The sequence below is a fragment of the Hevea brasiliensis genome, chromosome 12 (assembly GCF_030052815.1).
Source record: "Hevea brasiliensis isolate MT/VB/25A 57/8 chromosome 12, ASM3005281v1, whole genome shotgun sequence".
Lineage (NCBI taxonomy): Eukaryota > Viridiplantae > Streptophyta > Magnoliopsida > Malpighiales > Euphorbiaceae > Hevea > Hevea brasiliensis.
This window is the reverse complement of record NC_079504.1, coordinates 55547318-55575115: the sequence shown is the minus strand read 5'-3', so window position 1 is coordinate 55575115 and position 27798 is coordinate 55547318.

Sequence of the window (27798 nt, the reverse complement as noted above, 5' to 3'; positions counted from 1 at the left end):
CTGGAAGCTGCCATCTCTTTACTGCAAGATGATGCATATGAGTAGTGGGACACCGTGTCCAGTGAAGTGCAGATAGAAGCTGTAACTTGGGACTTCTTTCTTTCAGAATTTAAGAAGAAATATGTGGGTACTGTATATCTAGAAGAGAGAAGAAGAGAGTTTATTAACTCGAGGCGCAGATTTGTCGGGGTAGAATATGAGAAGGAGTTTGTTCGATTAAGCCGTTATGGAAGGGAGATAGTCCCTAATGAAGCTGAAAGGTGCAAGAGATTTGAAGAGGGACTAAATGACAACATCAAGATCCAGCTCACTGCCTTGGGAATCACAGAATTTACCAAGTTAGTGGAAGCTGCAATAAAGGTGGAAAAAGTAAGAATCAGTGAGCAGACTAGAAGAGAGAGACAACAGAAGAGGGGACCGGGTCAGTCTAGTTCAGCCCCTGCATTTGGGAAGAAGTTCAAGGGTCCTCCTGCACAGAGTTCGGGTCAACCACAGGGTCAGGGTCAGTCTCAGGGGCCCAGGCCACAGTTCACCCCTAGGAGAGGTCAGTCCACACCATCAGTGGGCAGCTCTCCAGGGATGGGGTTCAGGGGACCAGCCCCAACATCTTCTGCATGTCCTCATTGCCTGAAATGGCACAAAGGGGAATGTTGGAGAGTAACTAGTGCCTGCTTGAGGTGTGGGTCAACAGAGCATCAGTTGAAGAACTGTCCACGCAAAACTACTACAGCTGCTCCAACACAAGCGCATGCACTGCCTCTGCACCACCAAGGGGTAGAAGGTCCGTAAATCCGGCCGTGGGACCATCTCGCAGGCTCGCATCCGAGCCGCAGAGAGGCCGATAATGCACCACCTGCCAGAAATTATGCCTTGAGAGCTCAGGAGGAGCAAGATGGCCCGGACGTCATCAGGGGTACGTTCTCCCTCTACACTACACCTGTGCATGCATTGGTGGATCCAGGATCCACTCACTCATACATCTACATCAATCTACCCGTAAGAAGGGGGATACTGGTAGGGGAGAGTGACCAAGACATTCTGGTCACTAATCCATTAGGCCACAGTGTAGTGGTGAACAAAGTATACAAGGGTTGCCCGTTAAGGATTCAGGGGTATGAATTCTTGGCCGACCTGATTGAGTTACCCTTCCACGAGTTTGACGTGATTTTGGGAATGGACTGGTTGTCACGTCATCAGGCAATAGTTGATTGCAAATTGAAGAGGATTTCTCTGCAAACTTCAGAGGGTAATGAGATCACTGTTGTGGGGGAAAGGACAGATTTTCTGTCTAATGTCATCTCAGCCACAGTTGCAAGAAGAATGATGAGAAAAGGCTGTGAAGCCTACCTAGCACATGTGGTGGATACTAGGCAGGCTAAGCCAAACTTGAGTGACATACCCACAGTGAGAGACTTCCCAGAAGTATTTCCTGAAGAGTTGCCTGGTTTGCCACCAGAAAGGGAAGTCAAGTTTGCTATTGAGACACTGCCGGGTACAGCACCCATTTCTATTGCTCCTTATAGGATGGCACCCACTGAATTAAGGGAGTTGAAAACTCAGTTGCAAGAGTTGTTAGATAAGGGGTTCATACGCCCCAGTGTGTCACCATGGGGAGCTCCAGTGCTGTTTGTGAAAAAGAAGGATGGGACTTTGAGGCTATGTATTGATTACCGGCAGTTGAATAAAGTGACTGTGAAGAATAAATATCCGTTGCCTAGAATTGATGATCTGTTTGATCAGTTGAAGGGAGCATGAGTATTTTGTAAGATTGCTCTCAGATCAGGGTATCATCGATTGAGGGTAAAGGATGTAGATGTGCCCAAGATCGCATTCGGGACCGGTATGGGCATTATGAGTTCCTAGTGATGCCCTTTGGCCTAACAAATGCACCAATGCATTCATGGACCTTATGAATCGTATCTTTCATCCACACTTAGATCGGTTCGTAGTGGTCTTTATTGATGATATTTTGGTGTATTCCAAGACTGGGAAGAACATGATGAGCATTTGAGGATTGTTCTCAAACCACGAGAGAAAAGAAGTCGTATGCTAAGTTGTCCAATTGTGAATTTTTGCTGAATTAGACTGCATTCATTGGACACATAGTGTCAGATGAAGGGATTATGGTGTATCCCAAGAAAATAGAAGCGATGATGGAATGGAAGCCTCCCGAAATACAACCGAGGTCGAAGCTTCTTGGGGCTAGTGGGTATTACGTAAGATTTGTAAAGGGATTTTCCTTAATAGTGCTCCAATGACCAAGTTGTTACACAAAATGTCGATTTGATGGAATGACAAGTGTCGCACCAGTTTGAGAAATTGAAGGCTATGTTGTGGAGGCACCGGTGTTAACACACCGGTGTTCGGAAAGGACTTTGTGGTCTATAGTGATGCCTCACATAATGGGTTAGGGTGTGTATTGATGCAAGAGGGGAAAGTGATCGCCTTTGCTTCCAGACAGCCAAGGCCTCATGAACAGAATTACCCTACCCATGATCTAGAGCTCGCAGCAATTATCTTCGCACTAAAGATATGGAGGCATTACTTGTACGGTGAAAAGTGCTACATTTACACAGACCACAAAAGCCTGAAATACTTGCCAACCCAGAAGGAGCTCAACCATAGACAGATGCGATGGATTGAGTTCCTGAAGGACTATGACTGTGTAATTGACTACCATCCTGGGAAGGCAAATGTAGTTGCTGATGCTTTGAGCAGAAAATCCATGACAGCCTTGAGATCATTGAATGCCCGTCTATCTTTGGTTCGAGATGGAGCTATTTTGGCTGAGTTGCAAGTGAGGCCAAACCTGCTACAGTAGATTTTAGATGGGCAAAAGGCAGATGAAAAGTTAATGGCTATTATGAGCAAAATCTCAGAGGGAAAAGCAACTGACTATGAGGTGAAAGCAGATGGGTGTCTGCACTACAAAGGAAGACTGTGTGTACCAGATGATGGGGAATTGAAGACCAGTATTCTAAAAGAGGCACACACCAGTGTATATGCTATGCACCCAGGAAGTACAAAGATGTATCATGACCTGAAGCTTCAGTATTGGTGGCCTGGTATGAAAAGAGATATAGGTGACTATGTGACTAAATGCTTGACATGTCAGCAAGTTAAGGCAGAACATCAAGTTCCATCAGGTTTGCTACAGCCTATACGCATACCTGAATAGAAATGGGATCGGGTCACCATGGATTTTGTAAGTAGGCTACCTCTCACCCGGAAGAAACATGATGCAGCATGGGTGATAGTTGATAGATTGACAAAGTCAGCACACTTTCTCGCGATTAGGGTGACTACTCATGGAGAAGTTAGCGAATTGTATATCGCTGAGATAGTTAGGCGCATGGAATTCCACTTTCCATCATATCGATCGAGACCCAAGGTTTACATCGAGATTTTGGAAGAAGTTGCATGAATCCTTGGGTACACAACTCCACTTCAAAGATGACTTTCCATCCTCGCACGGATGGGCAATCGAAAAGAGTAATCCTGTAAACAATTGAAACCAATGAAATTGATACAAATATTGAATTGAAATGATAACAATAACATGAAATATATGTCGAGTCCTTGAGGATATCTTTGAGGAGTTGTGTCATTGAGTTTGAGGGAAATTGGGATAGATACCTCCCACTGGCAGAATTTGCATACAACAATAGCTACCGAGCTAGTATCCAAATGGCCCCATATGAAGCACTGTATGGGAGAAAATGTAGAACTCCAGGTGTCTTTGGTGAATTGGCGAAGACAAGCGGTAGGGCTGGACACAGTGAAAGCAGTGAGGAGAAGGTAAAATCAATCAAAGCCAACTTAAAGGTTGCCTCAGACAGACAGAAGTCTTATGCCGACCTGAAGAGAAAAGAAATAGAATATGTGGTTGGTGACAAAGTGTTCCTCAAGGTGTCACCGTGGAAGAAAGTATTGAGGTTTGGAAGAAAAGGTAAGTTAAGCCCTAGGTTCATTGGCCCATATGAAATCATCGAACGTGTGGGTCCAGTGGCCTATAGGCTAGCTTTACCACCAGAGCTGGACAAGATTCACAATGTGTTTCACGTATCCATGCTCAGAAGATACCGCTCAGATCCTTCACATGTCATCTCCAGAGAAGAAATTAAAATACAGCCGGATTTGACATACGAAGAAGAACCTCTACGGATCTTGGCTCGGGAAGTGAAAGAGTTGAGAAACAAGCAAATTCCATTGGTGAAAGTGCTATGGAGGCACCACAACACCGAGGAGGCAACTTGGGAAAGTGAAGAGACGATGAGGCAACAGCTTCCCTCAGCTGTTTGCAGAAGTAAATTTCGAGGACGAAATTTAAATTAGAGGGGAAGAGTTGTAACACCCTCCCGATAACCACTCAGTACATCCTCATTGCTCGTGGCCAGGTGTCGGTCGGACAGCTAGAAAGTCCGAAAGAATAATTAAACTAAAGACATGACACATAAAAAACTCAAAAATTAATAAGAAAAATTTAGTAAAAATTTTAGAAATAAAAAACAACCAAGTAAAAGCAATAGGTGCCCAAGTAATGAGTAATCGGAGGAAGTTGCGGTTCTCATAACGAGGAGCCCTAGACAGGGAAAAAATTATAAAATAATTTTTGGTACTCCAGAAGAAGGGTTATTGAGGTTCCTATGGCATTAGAATGCCAAGAAAATACATAGAAAAATTTTTCAATCAGACAGACAATTTTGACCCGTTAAGCCAAGCGGAGGGCATTTTGGTCATTTCGCCTTGAGGTGATTTTTGGCGACTTGTCTAGTTAAGTAAATAATTAATATGACATAAAATATGAAGAAATATTACTAGAAATTAAATTGAAATTGAGTAGTGATGAAAAGAAAAGAAAAATCAAGAAAAGCTCATTTATGACATCTTGATGATGTCATTTATAAACTATGACCAATCACAATTAATCTACCATTTGACTAAACTATTAAAAGACATAAAAGAAGACCAAAATAAGAAAGAAATTGCAGCAGCCACCCTCCCCAAAAGACCAGCCGAAACTCACCTCCATAGCCACCTCCATTCAAGCTTTTTCAAGCTTTAGATCTCCATCATTTCTACCATATTTCCCTAACCCATCTTCATTAAAACTTTACCCCACACCTTAAACAAGCTCTTGGCAGCCAACAAGAGGAAGGAAATTGAAGTTTGGGGCTTGGAAAAATTCTGCCACTTGAGGTTAGTGCACCTATATCCATTAAACTCTTTATTTTCATGGTTTGGGACTTGAAACTTAGTGAGAATTGTGATTTAAATGAACATAAACCTATGTGTTTGAGCTTGTGAATTTCGGCTGCCCTAGCTATGGAATAGGAGGGAGTGTTTTTATGAGCTTGAAGTGAATTAGAGTTATGTTGGAAGTTTATAAATATAAGAACAATGATTAAAAAGCTAACTAAGACATATTGTATAAAAACATGGATTTGAATTAGGGTTTTGTGAGCAAAATGTAAACTTGGTTTAGGAAATTATTAGAGAGCATTTTAATGGTCAATTAGTGACCATTTTAGGTAATTTGACCAATAAATGGACTGAAGAATGGGATTCCAAAGTGAGGTTGCAGTCGCCCTAGAGCGACATAGGGACTGAAATTTCAGTCCACTTGCACTGCCATAACTTGGGCTGTGTTAGTCCAATTGGTGTTTGGCCAATTGGAAACTAGGCTTATAATGGAACATTTTTGCTGAAGAAACCATGCCCAAAAGACCAAAGTAAGAGGACCAAAACTTGGCCCCAATCCGGATACCCTGCAACTGGTTCTGCAGAATTGACCAAATGAACAGTAACTGTTCATTTGGCCATAACTCACTGTAGATATGGTCAATTGACCTGAAATTTTTACAGCAACAAGTTAAGACATAGACAAACAACTTTCATGAAGGAACCTACCCCAAATTATGGCCAGAACCTAACCCAAATGGCAGTGGAAGTTACTGTTCCTGTTACTATAGATATGGTATTTTCTGCAGAATGGGAATCCGGCCAGCTGTGGTTTTTGGACCATATCTGGAGCTACAAAACTCCAAATGGAGTGATTCAAAAAAGGAAATTCAACTAGACAAAATAAAGAACAACTTTCATGTTTTACATTTCTTCAAATTCCCACAGTAACAGTGTCCAATGGAACAGTAAATTTGACTCACCAAAACTAAAAATTCTGCTTGTGTTGGTTTACACATTGAAATGGTATTAACACTTAATGCCAACAAGTTTTAAACACCAAATGTGGTATGTTGGGAGTGCCAAAGTCAATGTACATATTTTCTATCCAAAAGTCAACATTTTTGTTGACCAATGAGGTGAATAGTAACACCAAAATTTGAAATTCACAAATTGAAGAATTTAAAAGTTTCAAATGCCCTAGTATACCTAACAAGATTGGTTTGGATAGTTTGGCATGCCAATAGGGTTCAGTTAGCAGTACTGCATATGGCAATATGCCATTTCGTGATTTCATGGCTTTTAGCCATTCTGACTTTGTATTGAGACTTGGCCTTGTGCCTGATATTATTCTGACTTGTTAGTTGTTCTGCTGCACACCGGAGATGCATATGTGACCGATGGTGTGACGGCCCGAGGTACTAGGTACCCAGTGCCAGTTTACCCGTTATCCAGTCCAGTCATCTAGTGTAGGTTACTTGGGGCAACCAAATGAATAAAAGTGAACAACGTTAATGAAACAATGAATATATCTATACCAAACAAAGAAAGCATACACATTCTATACACATTCATTTTCTTGCTATTTTCTTCTATTATATTATTGCACCACTAAGCATTATTGCTTAGCGCGTTGCTTTTGCCACGCGTAGGTACTGGAGATCCCGATCGTGAGCCCAGTAGACCACAGACTGGGTGAGTCCATCCGGCAGTTCTGCTCAGTGTCCGTGTCACCTCGTCACCTGCAGTGCATTGGTAGGACACTAGATGTCATTTTGTCATTTTGTAATTAAATTTTTATTTTCTCATATGTATTTGGGATTATGTAATGTATTTTGAGGTCCATGTAAATAATAAAGATTTATGGTTATGTATGGAAGTAATTTGAGCTTTTAATTGTTATTTATATATATGAAAACCCTGAGAAATGGATGTTTGAGAAATGAAAAGGCTATTGAGAACTGAAATTGAGAAATATTGTTGAGTTTTTGATATTGAGACTCTGTTGATGAATTGAAGTTGGGTTTGTTTGAGAATTATTTGGAAGTGTTTTCACAGGTTCCGAAGAACGGTTTTCTCCATTTTTAGCCGGTACTCCGCCGGATTTTATTTAAAATTTTTGGAACCTTAAATGAATAATATTTTTGATAAATGGCTTAAATAAATTGTATTTCATAAATTATATGCAAAAGCATGATATAAATTAATTGAGGAATATTAGAGTGTGCCGATACACCGTGTGGCATTACTTACTCGGGTATACTGTACACGGGTAAGGGGTGTCACACTCGGTATAGACACTATGAGTTCCTAGTGATGCCATTTGGGTTGACGATGCACCAGTAGCTTTCATGGACCTAATGAACCGTATCTTTTATCCCTACTTGGATCGATTCATCGTGGTCTTCATAGATGATATTCTGGTGTATTCTAAGAATCGGGAGGAGCATGATGAACACTTGAGAGTGGTATTATAGACACTGCGGAAGAAGTAGTTATGTGCCAAGCTGTCCAAGTGTGACTTTTGGTTAGATGAGATTTCTTCCCTTGGACACATTGTATCAGCAGATGGGATCAGAGTGGATCCAAGAAAGATTGAAGTAACAGTTGAATGGAAGCCTCCCAGAAATGTAACAGAAGTCAGAAGCTTCTTGAGGTTGGCTAGATATTATAGGAGATCTGTGAAGGGATTTTCCCTTATAGCTACTCCACTAACCAAGTTGCTACATAAGAATGCTAAGTTTGACTGGAATGATAAGTGTTAAGCCAATTTTGAGAAGCTGAAGGGTATACGCATAGAGGCTCCAGTGTTGACAAAGCCAGAGTCAGGAAAAGACTATGTGATCTACAGTGATGCCTCTCACCATGGGCTTGGGTGTGTTTTAATGCAAGAAGTGAAAGTGGTTGCTTATGCTTCCAGACTACTAAGGCCATAAGAAAAGAACTACACAACTCATGATTTAGAATTGGCAGCAATTATATTTGCATTGAAGATATGGAGGCATTACCTATATGGTGAGAAGTGTTACATCTACACAGATCACAAGAGTTTGAAATACTTGCCAACCCATTAGGAACTCAATCAGAGATAGAGAAGATGGATTGAATTCCTTAAGGATTATGATTGTGTGATCAACTATCACCCTAGGAAGGCAAATATAGTGGCTAATGTCTTGAGCAGAAAGTCCATAATGGCCTTAAGAGCACTAAATGTTCACGTATCTTTAGCATAAGATAGGGCTATTTTGGCTGAGTTGCAAGTAAAGCCAAGCTTGCTACAGCAAATACAGAAAGTACAGAAGCATGATGAAAAGTCAATGTCTGTCATGGGCATAATTAAATAGTGGAACGAGACTCGCTATGAGTTGAAAGAAGATGGGTGTTTGTACTATAAAAGTAGAATATGTGTACCAGAGGATGAAGAACTGAAGAAGAATATTCTGAAAGAGGCATATAGTAGCTTCCATGCTATGCACCCAGTAAGTACCAAGATGTATCATGATTTGAAGGCATATTATTGATGGCCTGGAATAAAGGAAGATATTGGTGACTTAGTGGCAAGATATCTGACATGCCAACAGGTTAAGGCTGAGCATCAGGTTCTATCAGGGTTGTTGCAACCCATATCCATACCAGAATGGAAATGGGATTGCATCACCATAGACTTTGTCCCTGGGCTGCCATTAACACAGAAGAAGCATGATACTATTTGGGTAATTGTTGATAGATTGACAAAGTCAGCTCACTTCCTACCAGTTAGATCCGATTACTCATTGGAGAGGTTAGCAGAGATCTATATAGCTAAGATAGTCCGGTTACATGGAGTACCAACATTGATTATATCTGACCGAGACCTGAGACTTACTTTGAGGTTTTGGAGAAAGTTATAAGAGTCATTAGGCACTCAACTGCACTTTAGTATAACTTTTCATCCTTAGATGGATGGACAGTCAGTGGAGAAATTTTTGAGGTTTGATGTTGAATGGGGATGTGTACTTTTGGCAGCCATGGAAACACTTTGAAGGCAGTTTATTTTTGCTTGTAAATGATGAATTAAATGATTGATTAAATGTATATTGTGTAGGAAATTGTTTGTGTGATGTATACTTAGTATATGTAAATGTGAATTGAAATTTGAAGCTTGGAAATTAATGGAATGTAAAGGTACCTTGCGGCAGGTTGTTAACTCTTGAAGAATGCTGGAATTCATGCTTGGTTTATGGTATATTAATGTTGAATTGTGTTGGATGTTGGGGCAGTTTGAGTGCATATATAATGGTGTGAAGTTGGACATGAAAAAAGTGCTATGGTTAGGTGATTGACTTGTTGTAAATTGAGTTCAAAAATTCTGCACTTTATGGTGTATGTTGAATGTGATTGTAAGCTGCCAAAATGACCTATAATGTGTTGTGAATTATGTTTAGGTCATGATACAACCAGAATTGACTTGAATATTGAGTTTGGTAAGTGTTAGGAGTTATCCTTGATGTGTATGAAAGAAATGCAATAAGGCAGTTTGTGTTTTAGGCCTATAACTTTAAGTGTGTGGCTCCAATTGGTACAAGACCAATTGGAGGTGAAGATAGGCACAAAATGTGCCAACTTTCATGAAGAAAGGTTGCCAAAATTCTGCTTGCAAGGTGGCTTGAAAAATGACCAAATCCGGATTAAGTGCAAATAAGGCCTGAAAATTGACCATTTGGGCAGTAGTTAGTGTTTAGGCCATAACTCACTCAAAACAGGTCCAATTGACCTGAAATTTTGACCATGAATAGTTAAGACCCATATCTACAAGTCTGATGAAGACACAAAAGCCCAGAAATGACCATAAGCAAGTCAAACAGCTTGCACAAGTTCGGATCCAAAAACTGGCCGAACCAAAATTGACCTAAAATGACCTAAAGTGACCAATTTTTATGCAATTTGACCAGCAATAGTAAAATGACCATAACTTGGTCTACATAACTCAAAATGACCTGAAATATTTCCCCACGTTCCATAAGACATAGATCTTCAAGTTTGTAGTTTTGACCGAAACCCGAAAACAGAGGGAACTAGGTCGTCCGGCTAGGTCAAACTAGTATCCTGGAATCCAGCAAATTGCAAGAAAATGCAGTATACACGGAACTGAAATTTGTAACATGTACCAACCCTAAAAGACTATCAAATGTGACATATTAGTAACACTAAAACCTAATTTACCTAAAACGCATCGAGGGTCGATATATTAGGTTGATTAAGCAAATAATAGCATTCAGTGAATTACTTATCAAGCATTATCGTTAGAGACAGTTTAATTTAGTACTGAAACACTTTAAATTGTATTTCTCAATTAGCAAAGACTCAGGAAAAGGGAAGGAAACACTGAGTTAAGACCAGGAGACAGTTATCAGAGGTTTGTGCACAACAGCTATTTCTTTTGAATTATTTTCAATTGAAATAAATTATGACTATTTGTATATTGTTGTTTTGAATTGTGAAACTGTGAAAAATTGTTTGAATGATAATTGATGGATATTTATTGCTTGAAAAGCATTGTAAATGGTTTGAAACTATGAAAAATTGTTTGAATGAGATTGATGGATACTTATTGATTGAAAAGCATTGGAAATGATTTGAAACCACAGCTATCATGTATATTGATTGTATTCCTTGCTAGCTTATCTAGTGGGACGAATTGAATTCCCTCTCTGGCTGAAGTGTTGAGGTGTGTGCCTGTTGAGGATGAATCAAATGAGTACTCATATTTTTGCTAGCTAGCTATGTTATTCCTCATTAGTCATTGACCTTTGGGACGAATTGAATACCTCATTAGCCATCGGTTTTGGGACGAATTGAACTTTGGAACATGATTAAGCTGTGTGTGATTTATTGATATGTATTGTGAAATTGTGATATGGAGTTTAAATTCTTATCACTGTCTTTTGAATTTAACTATGTTTTAATTATTGAGATTTATTGTGATATTGTGAAATAGAGTTTAAATTCCTTATGACATTAATTGTCTTGAATTTAACTATGATTTTACGTATCCATCATTTATATGATTTATGAATTGTGATTTAAAGTTGTATTTGGTTAATGTTGTGCACCACTGAGACATTGTCTCAAATGATAGCTTTATTCTTTATGCCGCAGTAGACAGATGGGCGAGCGGCAGACTAGGCTGCTAGTACATCCAGCGAGAGATTATCGGGTATATTAAGTATACCACATTTTGCATTTTGTACTGTAATGTATGTACACTGTATGTATATATTATTTTTGGTTTTGAGCAGTTGTAAATTAAAATTGTACATTAAAGTTGTAAAGTAAATTATGAGATATTTTGACTTGTAAAATTTGTATTATATTTCTTTTATCTCATCCTTTGAAAATACTGAAATATTATTGTGGATTTAAGTCGAGAAAAATATTGTGTAATTTAACTGTTGGAGTTGAGATTGGGAAACATATTTGAAGTGCTTTTTACAGGTTTTTGAAGAACTGTTTTATCCAAAAAATAGATGGCACTCTGCCAAAATTTTTACAGAAATTACTAATAGTCCAAATGAGTTAGCTGTTTCACTTCAGTTCACAAGGGTTTTTAGCACTTGTAAATAGTGCTCACCACTGTAAAAGAAGTAAAAAAAGTTTTTAAAATCCCTTGTAGTGTATTTAATGGGTTATCAGTAGGCGAAGTTGGTAATTCATTAGGTATACTACGGGATCATGTTATGCCTTACAGAGGGACAGGGTGTGACAAATGTTCATGTAAAATCTAAATTAGATTATTATATTGATGATCCTATTTTTCCTTGAATGTAAGAATTTGATATTCTTAGTTGTTGGAAGGCAAATGGGATAGTTGTGCCAGTGTCTCTAGTTGTATCCAAGTCTGCTTTTAGTCCTAGTGGTAAAGTTGTTAGTACTCATCAAATTAAGCTCTGTGAGGATACCTTAGAAGCACTAATGTGCTCACAAAAATTGGTTATGGGTAGAAATTGAAGGTAACTATCACATCTATAAATTCATTTAATATATATGATTTTCTCTTTAAATGTAAAACTAACTAATGCTTAAAAAATTTTATTGTTTTTCTTTTAATGTTTTAGCTACTTGTTCAATTGAGGAAGTAAGTTGTTTATGTGATGTTGAGGAAGATGTGGATTAAAGCATGTATTTCACAATTTTAATATGAGGCCCCTTTTTTTTTAAATTATTGTGCATAATTTATATTTTTTTACAAAGTGTAATATTCTAATTATTTTTTTATAATTTGTTTTTTAATGTATTAAAGGAATTTTCATCATAAATTCGGATTTTGGAATTCCAAGATTGTGTTTTTATGAGTTGTATGAGTTATTTTAGAAGTGTTGTATTTCTGAACTTCTTGTTTTTATAATTTGTGATTTAATTTTATTTTTTTGTTATGATAGGATTTAGTTTGTTATTATTTAGCATTTGCTATGATAATTTTGTGATGTTTTATGTATTAAGTTTATTTGAATTATGGAAACTTTACTTAATATTTAGTATAACGCTAGTTGTTTATTAAATGCCAAATTTGTTCCTATTGATATCCGATCACTTAGATATGTTTTTCATTTTCCACAAAAATGCATAATAAAGTTAACGGGTTAGATCGGGTTCAAGTAGTATGCAAGTATTATTGATCAGATTAGAGACAAGTTCGGGTAATAAAAGATATATTTTATTCGAGTTCAGAACAAGTTTGGGTAGCTCATATATTACATGAGTTCAGGTTCAGATACTTTAAAATTCGCGAGTATCCTATCCGTTGCCATCCCTAGGCTTTATTGCCAAATTTGGGCAAAGATGATAGGTGGGTCCCATGTTAGGGCTTATTTTTTTAATTAAATGTTAAAGAAAAGTTTAAAAGTTAAAGTTTACAATGAGTTAAATGGTAGCACGAATATCCTACTCATTCTTCTAAGTGTTGGTATTGTGAGCTAAAAGTAACAATACAGACATAGGGGAGTCGGGCAGAGTTGCATATCATGAGTTAACATCCAGAGAGGATGAATGTGCTAGATTTATCGTGCTCCCTAAACTTGGTGAAAATTGTGCTCCCTTGTATAGCTATGTTGCGCTATGGCTCCCTTGTATAGAAAGTTATGAATAAAGTTCATAACTTGTAAAAGTTATATCCTATATGAGATAGAAGTATGATGACCATAATACCTCCCCTCTTATCAATGTTATGTAAAGTGTAATTTTATTCTTTTGGAGAGATAAGACGTTGTGACTGAAACTTATAACCCTTGAAGTGAAGTTCCATGTAAGAACATGGTGAGACTAAGAAGTAGATGCCTTAGGAATCTTAATAAAGGTATAGGTTCTAAAATAGAGATAGAAAATAGTAAAAGTTAAAACGTGTGTAAAGGTATAAAATATGGTTATGTCCTTCTTTAAAGAGATAAAAGGTTATGAGTGATGTTCATAACCCAAGAAATGATACCCCCCCTTGATAGAGTAGCAAAGTGTTTAAATGGTGAGAGGTTATGACAAAGCATGGTAAGGGCCTTTAATACCCTAGGACAGAGGCTCTAAAAAGGGCAACTACTATGCCAAATGTGCAATCTTAGCATTTAGTGAGGGGTTTTGGTACCTTGTGAAATATACTATAAAAGATAGATGTCTTGTTTAATATAAAGCCTTCAAGCTCTTTGAAGAGATTTAGATAGCTAGTACCCTAAACCTTAATTGTAAAGGGTAATGATAAATAGAGGAGCCCTTATAATACCCCTCCATCAAATGTTAAGGGGGGTAATATGTAACTTCAACTTAGAGGAAGAGATAGTAAGTGAAGGATGCATAATTATTTCTCCTTGAGTTCCTTTTAACTTTCTCCTATCTAAAGTGAAAGTACTCACTAAACAGGACAAAGGATAAGGGTAACAAGTCAGTGATGACTGATCCAACAAGCATTGCTAAGGAGGTGACAACCTTGAACACTTCTGACACTTCTACAGATCTGGACTCTAAAAATTCCAGTCTAATGTCCACTGGGTTTTAGCTTCAGTACTTGCGTGAAGGAAACAATCCATCGCGCTAAGCATTTTCTGCTTAGTGGTGCAATAATATAATAAGAAAATAATATATACAAATAAAGAAAGAAATGAAGCATCGTTTGGATATTCAGGAATTTAATTTATTTTAAAATGATATTTCTAGTATTAACTATCTTTTGTTCTAATTTGTTCCTCTTTGGAAGCGCTTAATATACAAAATTAATAAAAATACTAAGTTTATATTCATATGATTATAGAAGGTACATTTGTAATATTTATTTAAGTTATACATATTTTTGCTAATCTTTCATCACTTTACTTAACAATTTTTTATGTGGTTTGAATCATTTCATAATAACTAATATTCTTAATTCTAACTAATTCTTTTCAAGTCTTTCTAACTCATTTATTTAATTTCTAATATTTTTAATTTCTAATATTCTTAATTTATTTCACTGCTCAAGTAACCTATGACAAGCTGACTAAACTGGATAAGCGGGTTACTAGGCACTGGACACCGTGGTGTCTCGAGCCGTCATACTATGGGACGTGAAATGCAGAACGTCAATTACGTATGCAATCAATATGGCTAAAAAGCCATTGTAACATATAATCAGACATATAAGCCATGAAGGCGAGCATAAAGCTATAAATGCAGGCATAAAGCCTTACGCAGTACTGCTCAAATAATACCCTATTGGCATGCCAATCTATCCAATCTGACACACGTGTCGAGGTAATACATGGGCACATTAGTACCATTAAATGTTCATAAGTTTTATTATTTCATTATATATATTCCAATTATAGTTCATAGTATTTTAGTTTTATTCATAGTAATAGCATAATTCTATAAATCTCATTTTTTTACACAACTTATGCATTCATCATACCATTCACGTTAATTGCAATTTACATCAATCGATTTTCGCGTACCATTTGTACATCAAATTATTTTCCTTTCTCTTATGATGGGAATAAATGTCCCATTCACACATTTATACGATGTATTCATTCATTACAATACTTATATGAATTATTACCCACAATGCAAAAAATGTTTTACATACTAAGTATTTGAAATTCACATTATTTTCACTCTTGTACTATTTATTGTACAAGGTATCCTCATTATTCTATTTACAATGGGAATATAAGTCATAAGTATGGCTTCACTTCATTTACACATTTAACATTTCCTTTATGTTAAGAAGTTTTCTTATATTAAGTTGTATTGCTAATATATTATGAGTTCCATTTGTGATGGGAATACAGGTCCCAACTACCCATTCACATTATTTAGGTAGTTGTTAATTCATTAAAGTGGGTATCATTCATATCCTAAGTTATTCCTAACCATTTTCATAAATTTTAGATTTATGCCTTAATATTCTTCTAATTAGTTAGCCAAGATGCATAATCCATTTGGCTATGCTTCCTTCATGGAAGTTGTTTCATTATGTGTTAACTTTAATTTCTCTTTTTGTATCATTCAATTTGAAGTTATATAACTCCAGTTATAATCAATTGATTAATAGTTGTCTAGGGTGCTAAACCCTATAAGTTACTGGTTTCAAAATTTTCTATCATCTTTGTCATACATTTCCAAGCACTTAGGCTTAGAATTGGGTCTAGGTCTCAGAACCAAAGTTTTAGGTCTCTGTCTTAGCTTTTCAGATCATTTTGAATCATTTCATTTGGGGTTCTATAGCACTAGTTATGGTCAATTCACTAAGACTGGTTCTTGGTCAGTGAACCAAGCAGATTCTGAAATCTCACTATGTCCAGATGGGTGGACATGTTACAGTCATATTAAGGCCTAATGCCCTTCATATGCTTTGTTTCCCTATGTGTCCTGGTCATACTGGTTCAAAATTACTAATTTTTAAGCTATATAGGAGGAGTAATGGCAATTTAACGAACTTGGACCCCTAAACCCTGTACATCCAGAATTTCAGGTTCAGGTCAGTCTTTGCAACCCACATTTGGGGTTCTTACACTCAAAATTTAAGTGAGGTATCTAAACAAAACTTGTAGTTCTATTTCCTAAGTTTTCAGATCAATTTGGCCCATCTCAATCGGAGTTTTCTATCAAAAGTTATGGCTCAATTACAATTCGGGTGTCAAATGGTCAATTTGTCTAAGTGCAGGAATTTCTAAATTAGGAAGTCCTGACTTCTCTTAGCAATTTCCCTAAGTTGCATTCTTTTTTGGGTTTTGGTCAAAACATAAAAATTATAGTTCTAGGTCCTATAAAGATTTTGGCTTTGGTTTCACTGCATTTTCAGCTTTGTAGAGTAAGTTATGATATTTTTGCCACAAATGGTCGGATGGTAAATATCCAAGATTTTCTAGGCAGTTTTGGATTTAGCAGTTTTGTTGGGCTAATTTTGGTTAGCAATTTGATTAGGTTAGGGTCAGAACTGAGTTCTAAGTTCTTCATAAGAAATGTTCTCCTATGTCTAGGCTTTCTAATGGTTTAAAAATTAGGTCATTCTGACCTTTCTAGAGTGAGTTATGGCCATTTGAACATTTACTATTTATATGGTCATTTTTCCAGGTCCACCATATGGTTACCCAGATTCAAGCCAACTTTTGATCATTTTGGGTTTGGTTTTTGGACATGATTTCTTCATAAAAAATGTTGCATTATGTCCTAAGTTTCATCTCCAATTAGCCTCATACCAATTGGAGCAACATAGCTCTACTTATGGTCATTTAAACACACTAGACTCATAGGTCCAGAATTCCTGCAATGAAACAACACTCTCAATTTTCCATTCCACTCAACTTCCAAACTTCAATACACATTCACGACACTTCAAATAATCCATAATTGATCTCACAACATCAATTCAGCAGCAATTTAACAAATCTCCAAATTCAGAAAACCCAAACTCAATTGGCTAAAATTTCAAAATCTAAAAGATTTAGTAACACGAACCTTGTTTCTTAGGTTCAATCAACCTCAATTCACCCTTCCAATCAACCAAAGCTTGAATCCTTTCTTGTTCCCCTTTCTAGCAAAATTTTAACTTCACAAAATTTTCCAAATTCCTCTCTTTTCTTGCTTGGATTCTCCAAATTGATGCTCAAGGTCAGTTTTTCTTTCAATTTCAATTAGGGTTTGTAAGAAAATTTAGGGTCATTAAAGCTTATCTTAAGCTCTAATGGAGCAAAGAAAGGAAAAGATGAGAGAAAGATGTCTTGGCCGGCTAGTTGCTGGAATTGAAGATGAGTGTTTTTTATTTTTCTCTTCTTTTAATGATATTTATATTATTTAGATATTTAATGGCAAAGTGGTAATTATATTAGAATGGCAAACTTGTAATTCCTTTAATCTTTATAATTATTTATTTTGACTTTGTTAATAATTATATTTAATTTAATTTTTTTTTAATCTCAATTACTTAAATTAATTTAGCTTTATGACTTAATAAATTTCATTCTTGGTCAATGTGAGACTTATAAATTTCATTGATCGAATTTTGTTCTTACAGAGTTTTCGGTTTATCTTTCTTTCTTTATTCTTTTACTCATTTTTAATTAAATTTTTATCAATATTTATTCATATTTTATGTCAATAGTCTCACTTACTTGAATGGACAAGTTGGTCAAAAATCATCTCTGAAGGTAAAATGACCAAAATGCCCTTCGTTTTGCTTAACGAGCTAAAATTGTTAGTACCGATTTATAAAATTCTCTGAGCAATTTCTGTTAGCAGTATGCTCTATAGCATATCATTTAGTATGTATCTTATACATCTTTTATTAATAAAAGGCATTTTCACTTTTCCATTTACATAACATATTTTTGTGTAATAGAAAAGGTCCATTGATATGTTGTTAGAAATTATATTCTTAAGTTGTTAAGAATATGAGTGACAATATTTCTAGCACAAAGTATCATAAATAGGTTCACAATCGAGGATATTTCACAATAAAGACATGACTTATCCAGTAAGATTGTATTCACGTTTATTCCCAAGTTATTTATATGAGATATAAATAAGATGGAATGGTGAGTCTCATGCCATATAACAAAAATGATAGGCACTTATACATGATAAGTAGACTGAACCGATGACATTTATGACAAGCACATGGAGTTTACTCTTGTCAATGCATTGTCATAAATCATATCAGTGCATATAATCTTTAGACCTGAGATAGCACAGTTATCTTGTATATAGGTGGCTTGAGTTTGATAATGCTTTCATATTTGTACTGTGTATAGGTATATGGGCATGTGTTGGCTCCTACTAGTTATATATGGAGGTAGGTGTTGATCAAGATGGAATCTGTTCCTCTAAGTAAATAGGGATAAAATCCTATGTTCATTAAATTGTTCTTGATATTTCAAGTTCCTGGCTAGGACAGATAAATTTAATCAGAAAAGAGTTTCTGATGAGAAAATCTTTTTAATCAAGAACTAGAATTAAAAGAGAACATAATATTTATAGCAAATGGGGTTTGACATAAACCATGACTCCAGCTTGAGTTGGGATTTTGTAACAGAGAGATTCTAGTGCATGGTAACATATGATTATAGGTTCATTTAAGGTAAACCTTATTACTGATTGGGTGGCCATGGTATGCTATGCTAGGTGTTAACCATGGTCTATGAGGTACATAAAATGATTTAGAGAAATCATTTATGGCAAGAAAGAGTTTTGATGATATTAAGAGTTGATATCATGTCTCATTGTCAATTAGTGATGAGCCTAGTAAGTCACACACATACACAAGTAATCACCAAATTAAATATGATTTAATTAATTAATTAAATAGTTTAATTGATTAATTAAATAATTTTGGTTTGCAATTAGATCGCAAAGTCCCTAGCATGACTTGAAACCAAATCTAGGTTATTGGATGTATAGTATAAGTTAAATTTATATTTAAAGTGTTTAAATATGAATTTAATTAATGAGAAATTAATTAATATAGATTAATTAATTAATTTATATTTGATATAAATTGATTAGAAGAAGAGAAATAATTATTTTGGGTTGAGAACTCAAAATTAAGGCACAGGGGTATTTTGGTTATTTCACAGGGTGACATGTGGCACTACATATAAGCTTGCAAAATGTCTTTTAATCATGTAAGATGATTAAAATTAAAATTAAAATTAAATATAGGTTTGATACTTGGCACAATGTGATTGGGTCAATAAAACCTAGAACCAATCAGAAGGTGACATGTGGCAAGGGTTTTAAGTGGTGACCTAGCTATATAAGTGTAAGGATGTAAGAACAAAAACAACCAGCTGCTGCCTCCCTTTGTGCTGCCACCCTTGAGGCTGTCATCCTCTCTTCTTCTTCATCTCTCATCAATGTAAAGAGTTTGGCCAACATTCTCTTAAATTAAAATTGCTAGAAATCATTTATAGTATTTTGTTTACATCTCTAATCTCTCAAAAGGCAAAACTTGATTGTCTAATTCATAAAAAAAGCTGTAGAAGCTGTTCAAGGGCTGCCATAGGTGATCTTGGTGTAGACAAGCTAGAGGGACAACATCTGATGTCCTAAAGATGCATCCCAAAGGTGCCAAACACACTGCAGTGCATCAAGAGGTTAGTGCACTTGTTCTTGATCTAATCTAGGGTTCTAAAATTAATCTAATTAATTCTAAAATATTAAATGAAAAATACAGATCCAAAGAAATATTAAAAGAGTTTTAATATATTGTTTATCATTGAAATCAAATAGATAAAAATGAATCTTGCATGATGCATGTGACCCTAGGTGAAAATTTTTGAATTCAATGATATAAACTTGTGTTTTTCATGCTTCCGCTCCTTCAATTGGTATCAGAGCCATGTTATATTTGCCATTTAGATTATTCAATATGAGATTTGATTGTGTGATTTGATCAAAAGTTGATCAATTCATTGCTGGTTGGAATGAACAAGGTGGCGGCATGGTGGAGTTCACCATGGGTGTGCATGGTTTGGCTCCTCCCATGGTGTGCACATGGCTTGGCCTTGGATTTTGAACTTGTTACATGATTTAAGGCTCATCCTATGACTAATTAAAATGTTTAATTAGGAGTTTTAATCACACAATTAAATTATGATTCAGATCTTAATTTTTAAAATAGTTTGAATGTGATTCAAATCTGAATTTGAAAAGTTGTTTGAATGTGATTCAAGACTGAATTTTTAAAGTTGTTTGAATGTGATTCAAATCTGAATTTTTAAAAGTTGTTTGAATGTGATTCAAATCTAAAATTTTAAAAGTTGTTTGAATGTGATTCAAATCTGAATTTTAAAAGTTGATTGAATATGATTCATATCTGAATTTTTAAATTTGTTTGAATGTGATTCAAATCTGAATTTTTAAATTTGTTTGAATCATATTCAAATATGAATTTTTAAATTAAATATGAGATATTCAATTTAATTTAAGTATGTACATTTTATTTAATTGTTAAATAGTGATATTCATGATGGATGATCATGGACTATAAAAGACCAATGTGATTGGATTTTTTTCTTTTATGTTTCTTTGGGTTGTAAATTAATTTATTTATTTCAATTTATTTTGGGCATGTATTATAAAGGTTGTAATACTTTTGGGTTGTAATTTCATTTATTTAGTTCTTGTAAATTCGCCTTGGTATGCCAAGGATTACTATGTAATTGGATTGCAAGAAGATTAAGGAGGTCAAGAGCATTGGTAGGACCAATGGGAGGAATTCAAGATCAAGTGTTCATTATGTACTCCTTCAGCAACTCATGTAAAATGAATGAATGAAATGCACTTAGGAATGCCCTGATTCAATTCTTAGTGGCTTAGAATTGAATCCCTTAGAAAAGTCCATGATCATACCATATATAATTATTATCCATGAATGCATGAGATGTATGGGAATGTATGCAATTATATGATATATGCATCCTAATTGGATAATGTGCAAAGTTAGACCATAATAGTAATTAAGACGACTACAAAATCTTCGAAACAAATGATTAAGTTGGATATGCTATAATTAAAGTAATTATAACATGGGCCCTCCATTGGGGCAATTATTTTAAGAAATTTTAAATAGTTGCATATGATGCAATTATTTAAGAGATTTTCTTAAGAATAATTGTTAAGCATGAGATGTTATAAATATGTAAATGGTTTGGTGGCCAATATTAGATGTACCTGAGGACATTAGAATTATTTGCATAATTACTGGCTCAATGGGATCAACTTAACTAATGCAAGATAAGTCAATAACGGATGTACCTGAGATTTTGAGCATTAGGGGCTAGGTGAAGGATTGAACCTCACATGAGATGTGATGTGTAACGATCGGGCTCCAACCACTAGAGGAATTGTCTGCTTTGGCCATAAGCCTCACGGTTTTGTCCCACAGGTGGAATGGAGAACTTTCCAGGAGATCACCCATCTTAGGATTTCTCTCAAGCGAGCACGCTTAACCCTGGAGTTCTTCCAACTCTTCAGGCTATTCCACCAAAAGGCGCCTCTAGTGATTGGTTCCCCCATTTTATATGTCATTACTTTTTGAGCCCAAGACCATCTTCGTGTTTTGCTGATGTGGGATTTGCCTAAGGGACCTTTCTCGCCCCCTTTCGGGACTCAGCGTCCTGGCTGAGGTTTGCCCCACCATCGCCCAAGAGGACACACGAGCGACTCTGATACCAATTGTAATGATCGGGCTCCAACAACTAGAGGAATTGTCCGCTTTGGCCATAAGCCTCATAGTTTTGTCCCATAGGTGGAATGGAGAACTTCCCAGAGGTCACCCATCCTAGGATTTCTCTTAAGCGAGCACGCTTAACCCTGGAGTTCTTCCAACTCTCCAGGCCATTCCACCAAAAGGCGCCTCTAGTGATTAGTTCCCCCATTTTATATATCATTACTTTTTGAGCCCAAGACCATCTCCGTGCTTTGCCGATGTGGGATTTGCCTAAGGGACCAATAAATGTAACACCCCTCACCCGACTACAGTGTAGCCGAGCGAGGCGTGCTACATTCGGTGCCAGAGCACCCTATCTTATCTTACTTTATTCCTTTAATCATTTGATCTCATTATGTTTTAATATTAATTATTTTTAGACGGAGAAACTAGCAAAGTTTCTCCTATTTTATTATCAGTTGGCGTATTTCACTATTTACCTGCTTGAAATTTTCAATAATATTTTATAATAAAAATATAATTCATGCTCATCATATTCATCTCACTTTCAATTCTTGTAATTCACATCTCATTCATATATCTCAATTTCATATTCATTTCCATTCATGCATAATTTATATATATAAATTCTCAAGTTTCATTAATTTACATGATTTACAGAATTAATTACAGTTCTATAATCTATATTTCAACATACAATTCATAGTTTGCATTACAAATAATAACTAATTATAGTGTACAAAACACATAATATGATCTATATGGGCCCTATCTACGTGCATTGCTGAGGAGGTGACAACCTTGAACACTCTGCAGATCAGAACTCCAAAATCTCTGTTTAGTATTCTCTGAACTTTAACTTCAGTACCTGCGCGAGGAAATAAATCCATTGCGCTAAGCATTGCTGTTTAGTGGTGCAATAATATGACAAGGAAATAATATAACAAGTAAAAATAATTGGAGCATATTTTCTATATTCAAGAATTTTACTGGGTTCATATGAAATTTTCCATACAATACATTTTTTTTTTCATTTATGTAGTACCTTTTTTTTGTCATTTATGTTGCTCTCTAAAATCACTTCTTTCATAAGTTTACAGTAATCATTTATATAATGTACAAATAAATCTAAAATTTATACTTATACTTATGTTCTTATGAAAATCACATTCATGGTGCCTCGGGCCGTCATGCCATGGGACACAGAACGTCAGCCACGCATGCAGTTAGTATGACTAAAAAGCCATGATAACACATAATTGGCCATTAAGCCATGAGTGCGGGCATAAGGCCATGAATGCGGGCATAAGGCCATGAATGCAGGCATAAAGCCATGAATACAGGCATAAAGCCATGAATACAGGCATAAAGCCTTTCACAGTACTGCTAAAACAATTCCCTATTGGCATGCCAATCTATCCAATCTGACACACATGTTTAGGCAATACAAGGGCACATAGTACCATGAAGAGTTTATAAGTTTCATCATTTCATTATATTTTTCATTTATATTTTTATAGTATTCTAATTTTATTTATAATGGAAACATAATTTCCAAATTCACATTTCTAGGTACTTTATGCATTCATCGTAATATTCATACTAATTACAATTCACATTCATTTAATCTCATGTACCATTCACATTCAAAACATCTTTCCTTTCTCTCTTAATGGGAACTTAAATCCCAAATGACACTTTTATCACATTTATTCATTGAACAATCTATTCATGTAAGGTGCATTTCATGCTTCAAGTTGTATTGCTAATATATTATGAACTCCATTGGTGTTGGGAGTATAAGTCTCAACAATCCATCTAGGTTAATTTCATTTCCTATTCAAGTGTATCACTCATGTTTTATTAGACCTACTAGTAATGGGAATATAAATCTTAATTATATATTCACATAATTTAAATGTTCATTAAGTCATTTAGGTAAATTACTATTTCTATTCCAAGTAATCCATCAATATTTCATGGATTTCAAATTTATGGCCTTAATTTCCCTTTAACAAATTTGTCTAGGATGCATAGTCCACATTTGTCATACAATTCTATGCATTTAAGCTTAGAATTGGTTCTAGGTCTTCATCTTAGTTTGCTAATCATTTTGATTATGATTCACCTTACTAGTCAACCAAAATGTTGACTTTTTCATACTTAATGGATATGTTAATTCTAATTACACAAAGATCCCACATTTTGAGTTTTACATTTGCTAGTATTAATTGCCAATTGCAATTTAAAGTCTCCTAGATGCATTTCTAAATTTTCAGTTTTGATTACCTAAGATTAATATTCCATTGGACAATTTTACAGTGGAAACTGAGCTAACTTTTCTTCATCAAAGTTTTTCCTTATTGTGCCTTCTTTAATTCCCTTTTTGAATCACTCTATTTGGAGTTTTGTACCTCAAGTTATGGTCATTTTACTATAACTGGCCGGAGTGACCTGTACCCATAATTTCTGGGCAATTTGGTTCTGCCAGATTTGGTGACCTAAGTTTGGTTGGCAATTTGACTAGGTTATGGTCAGAATTTCGATTTGTGTTCTTTATGAAAGTTGTAGGGCTATGTCTCAGATTTTGGCAGGTAAAATTTCAGATCAATTGAACTTTTCTATATTAATTTATGACCAAATGAATGAATACTATTCATTTGGTCATTTTACCCAGGCAGAATGTAAGTTACTCGGATTAGGGCAATTTTTAGGTCATCTTGGTTTGGTTTTCTGGGCAAAGTTTCTTCATCAAAGTTGTACCATTATGTGTCTAGTTTCATGTCCAATTGGATTTGCACCAATTGAACCTATACAACTCCATTTATGGCTACCCAAACCTGCTGCACTCACAACTAGTCCTACAGTGCACACTGGACAGCATACCTAACCTCAATTCCCATGGCACAAATCACTTAATTTCCTAATCAAACACAGCCAAATGGTCACTAATTGACCATTAGGACTTCCATTCACCAACACATTAGCAAAACCTTAACTTCATGCCTCAAACCCTAGTTTTCAAATGTCCATTCATGCACATACATTAATTAAACATACTAATTCATTATCACTCTACATATACACTTCAAACACCACCTCTAATCCACTTTAATCCATCAAAATAATCATAACTACTTCCCCCCATACAGCTGCCAAAATTTGTAGATGCCCAAACATGCACATATTTATTCAATTTTCTAAATTTCCTAGCATAAATAATGTTACTACCACAAAATCTAAAGAAAATGAGAAGAAATAGGCACAACCCTTGTGTGAGCAGAATTTTCCCTCATCCAATCTTAAATTTTCCTTCACTTTCTTGGTTTTCTTGGTAGCCAAACACATCCTCAAGGTATAAGAATAATTTTTTGTGAAGGGGCCTAAGGGTTTTGGGGTGAAAAACTTGGGGAAATCAAGCTTGCAAGACCAAACACATGGTGGAAACCCTCTCGTCTCTCCCTCTAAGTTTTGGCTGCCCAAGGGATGAAGATGGGAGTGCAGATTGGATTTTAATTTTGTCTCTTTTTAATTAGTTTTCATCCCTTTTAATTAGTTTGTCAAGTTGTGATTGGGTGTAGAGTGTTTAATGACATCATGTGATGTCATAATTCTTAATTTCTTTTATTTTTCTTTCTTTTTCTTTTCTACTCATTTTCAATTAAATTTTTAGCAATATTTATTCAAATTGTATATCATAAAAATTATTTACTTAAATAGATAAGTTGGTAAAAAATCGTCTCTGAAGGTGAAATGACCAAAATGCCCTCAGTTTGGCTTATTAAGCCAAAATTGTCTGTATCGATCGAAAAATTTTTCTAAGCATTTTCTTGGCATTCTAATGCTATAAAAACCTCAATGACTCTTCTCTGGAGTCCTAAAAATTGTTTTATGAATTTTCTCCCTGGTTTAGGGCCTTTAGCTGCGAAGACCGCAACTTTCCACTGGGTTACCCATCGCTAGGGCACCAGCTCATTTAACTTGGTTGTATTTTATTTCCAAAATTTTTCCTTAATTTTTCTTATTAATATTGAGTAATTTATGATTCCTCACTCTAGTCTAAATATTTTTTCAGACGCTCGAGCTATCCAGACCGACACCGGCCACCGAAATTGTATAATGTACGGAATTGCTACAGTGAGGGTGTTACAATTCTTCCCCTCTAACAAAAATTTCATCCTCGAAATTTACTTGACATAAGCAATCAACAACTCTAATGCCAAGAAACCTCAATGACTCTTCTGTGGAGTCCCAAAAATTATTTTATGAATTTTCTCCCGGGTTTCTGACCTTTAGTGAAGACCGCAACTTTCCATCAAGTTACCCATCGCTAGGGCACCAGCTCATTTAACTTGGTTGTACTTTATTTCTAAAATTTTTCCTTAATTTTTCTTATTAATATTTGAGTTATTTATGATTCCTCACTCTAGTCTAAATATTTTTCCAGATGTTCTAGTTATTCAAACTGACACCGGTCACCGAAACAGTAGAATGTACGGAATTGCTACAGTGAGGGTGTTACAATTCTTCCCCTCTAACGAAAATTTCATCCTCAAAATTTACCTGACATAAGCAATCGATAAACTGCTACCTCCTTACTTCTACACCTTTCCGTGTTATCATACTTCACTTTCTCCTTAGTCTCAATCCTATCCTCAAGCAGTTCTGCACTCATCCTTTTTCATCTTAAATACAGCCTCCTTCTTATCTCCATTCGCTATCTCATTATCTTTTCACTCTCTTATTCCATACCCTAACCTAAAATAAGTGGGAAATACAGATCTGCAATAGTATCACCCCAACTCTTATGAATGCAATGCATGATATGCAGTCTATCTAGGTCTAGAAACGCCTAAACCGTGCTATGATACCAATAACTATAACACCCCTCACCCGACAACAATGTAGCCGAGTGAGGCGTGCTACATTCAGTGCCGGAGCACCCTATCTTATCTTACTTTATTCCTTTAATCATTTGATCTCGTTATATTTTAATATTAACGATTTTTAGATGGAGAACCAGTGGAGTTTTCCCTATTTTATTATCAGTTGACGTATTTTACAATTTACCTGCTTGAAATTTTTAATAATATTTTGTAATAAAAATATCATTCATGCTCATCATATTCATCTCACTTTCAATTCTTGTAATTCACATCTCATTCATATATCTCAATTTCATATTCATTTCCATTCATGCACAATTTTTATATATAAATTGTCAAGTTTCATTAATTTACATGATTTACAGAATTAATTACAGTTCCATAATCTATATTTCAACATACAATTCATAGTTTACATTACAAATAATAACTAAATATAATGTACAAAATACATAATATAATCTATATGGGCCCTATCTACATGCATTGCCAAGGAGGTGACCACCTTGAACACTCTGTAGATCAGAACTCCAAAATCTCTGTTTAGTATTCGCTGGGCTTTAACTTCAGTACCTGCGCGAGGAAACAAATCCATTGCGCTAAGCATTACTGCTTAGTGGTACAATAATATAACAAGGAAATAATATAACAACTAAAAATAATTGGAGCATATTTTCTATACTCAAGAATTTTACTCGGTTCATATGAAATTTTCCATAAAATACCTTTTTTTTTTCATTTATGTAGTACATTTTTTTTGTCATTTATGTTGCTCTCTAGAATCACTTCTTTTATAAGTTTACAATAATCATTTATATAATGTACAAATAAATCTAAAATTTATACTTATACTTATATTCTTATGAAAATCACATTTGTAATTTTATTTAAGTTATAATTCTTCTACTAGTCTTTTTATAACTTCCTTGATACTTTCTAAGTTGTTTACAATCATTTCGTAATATTTAAAATTTTTAGAACTAATTTAATTTAGTTTAGATCATTCTAAGGAACAAATTTTTGGAGCTAATCTAATTTATTTCAGAACTTCTTCTCATTTAT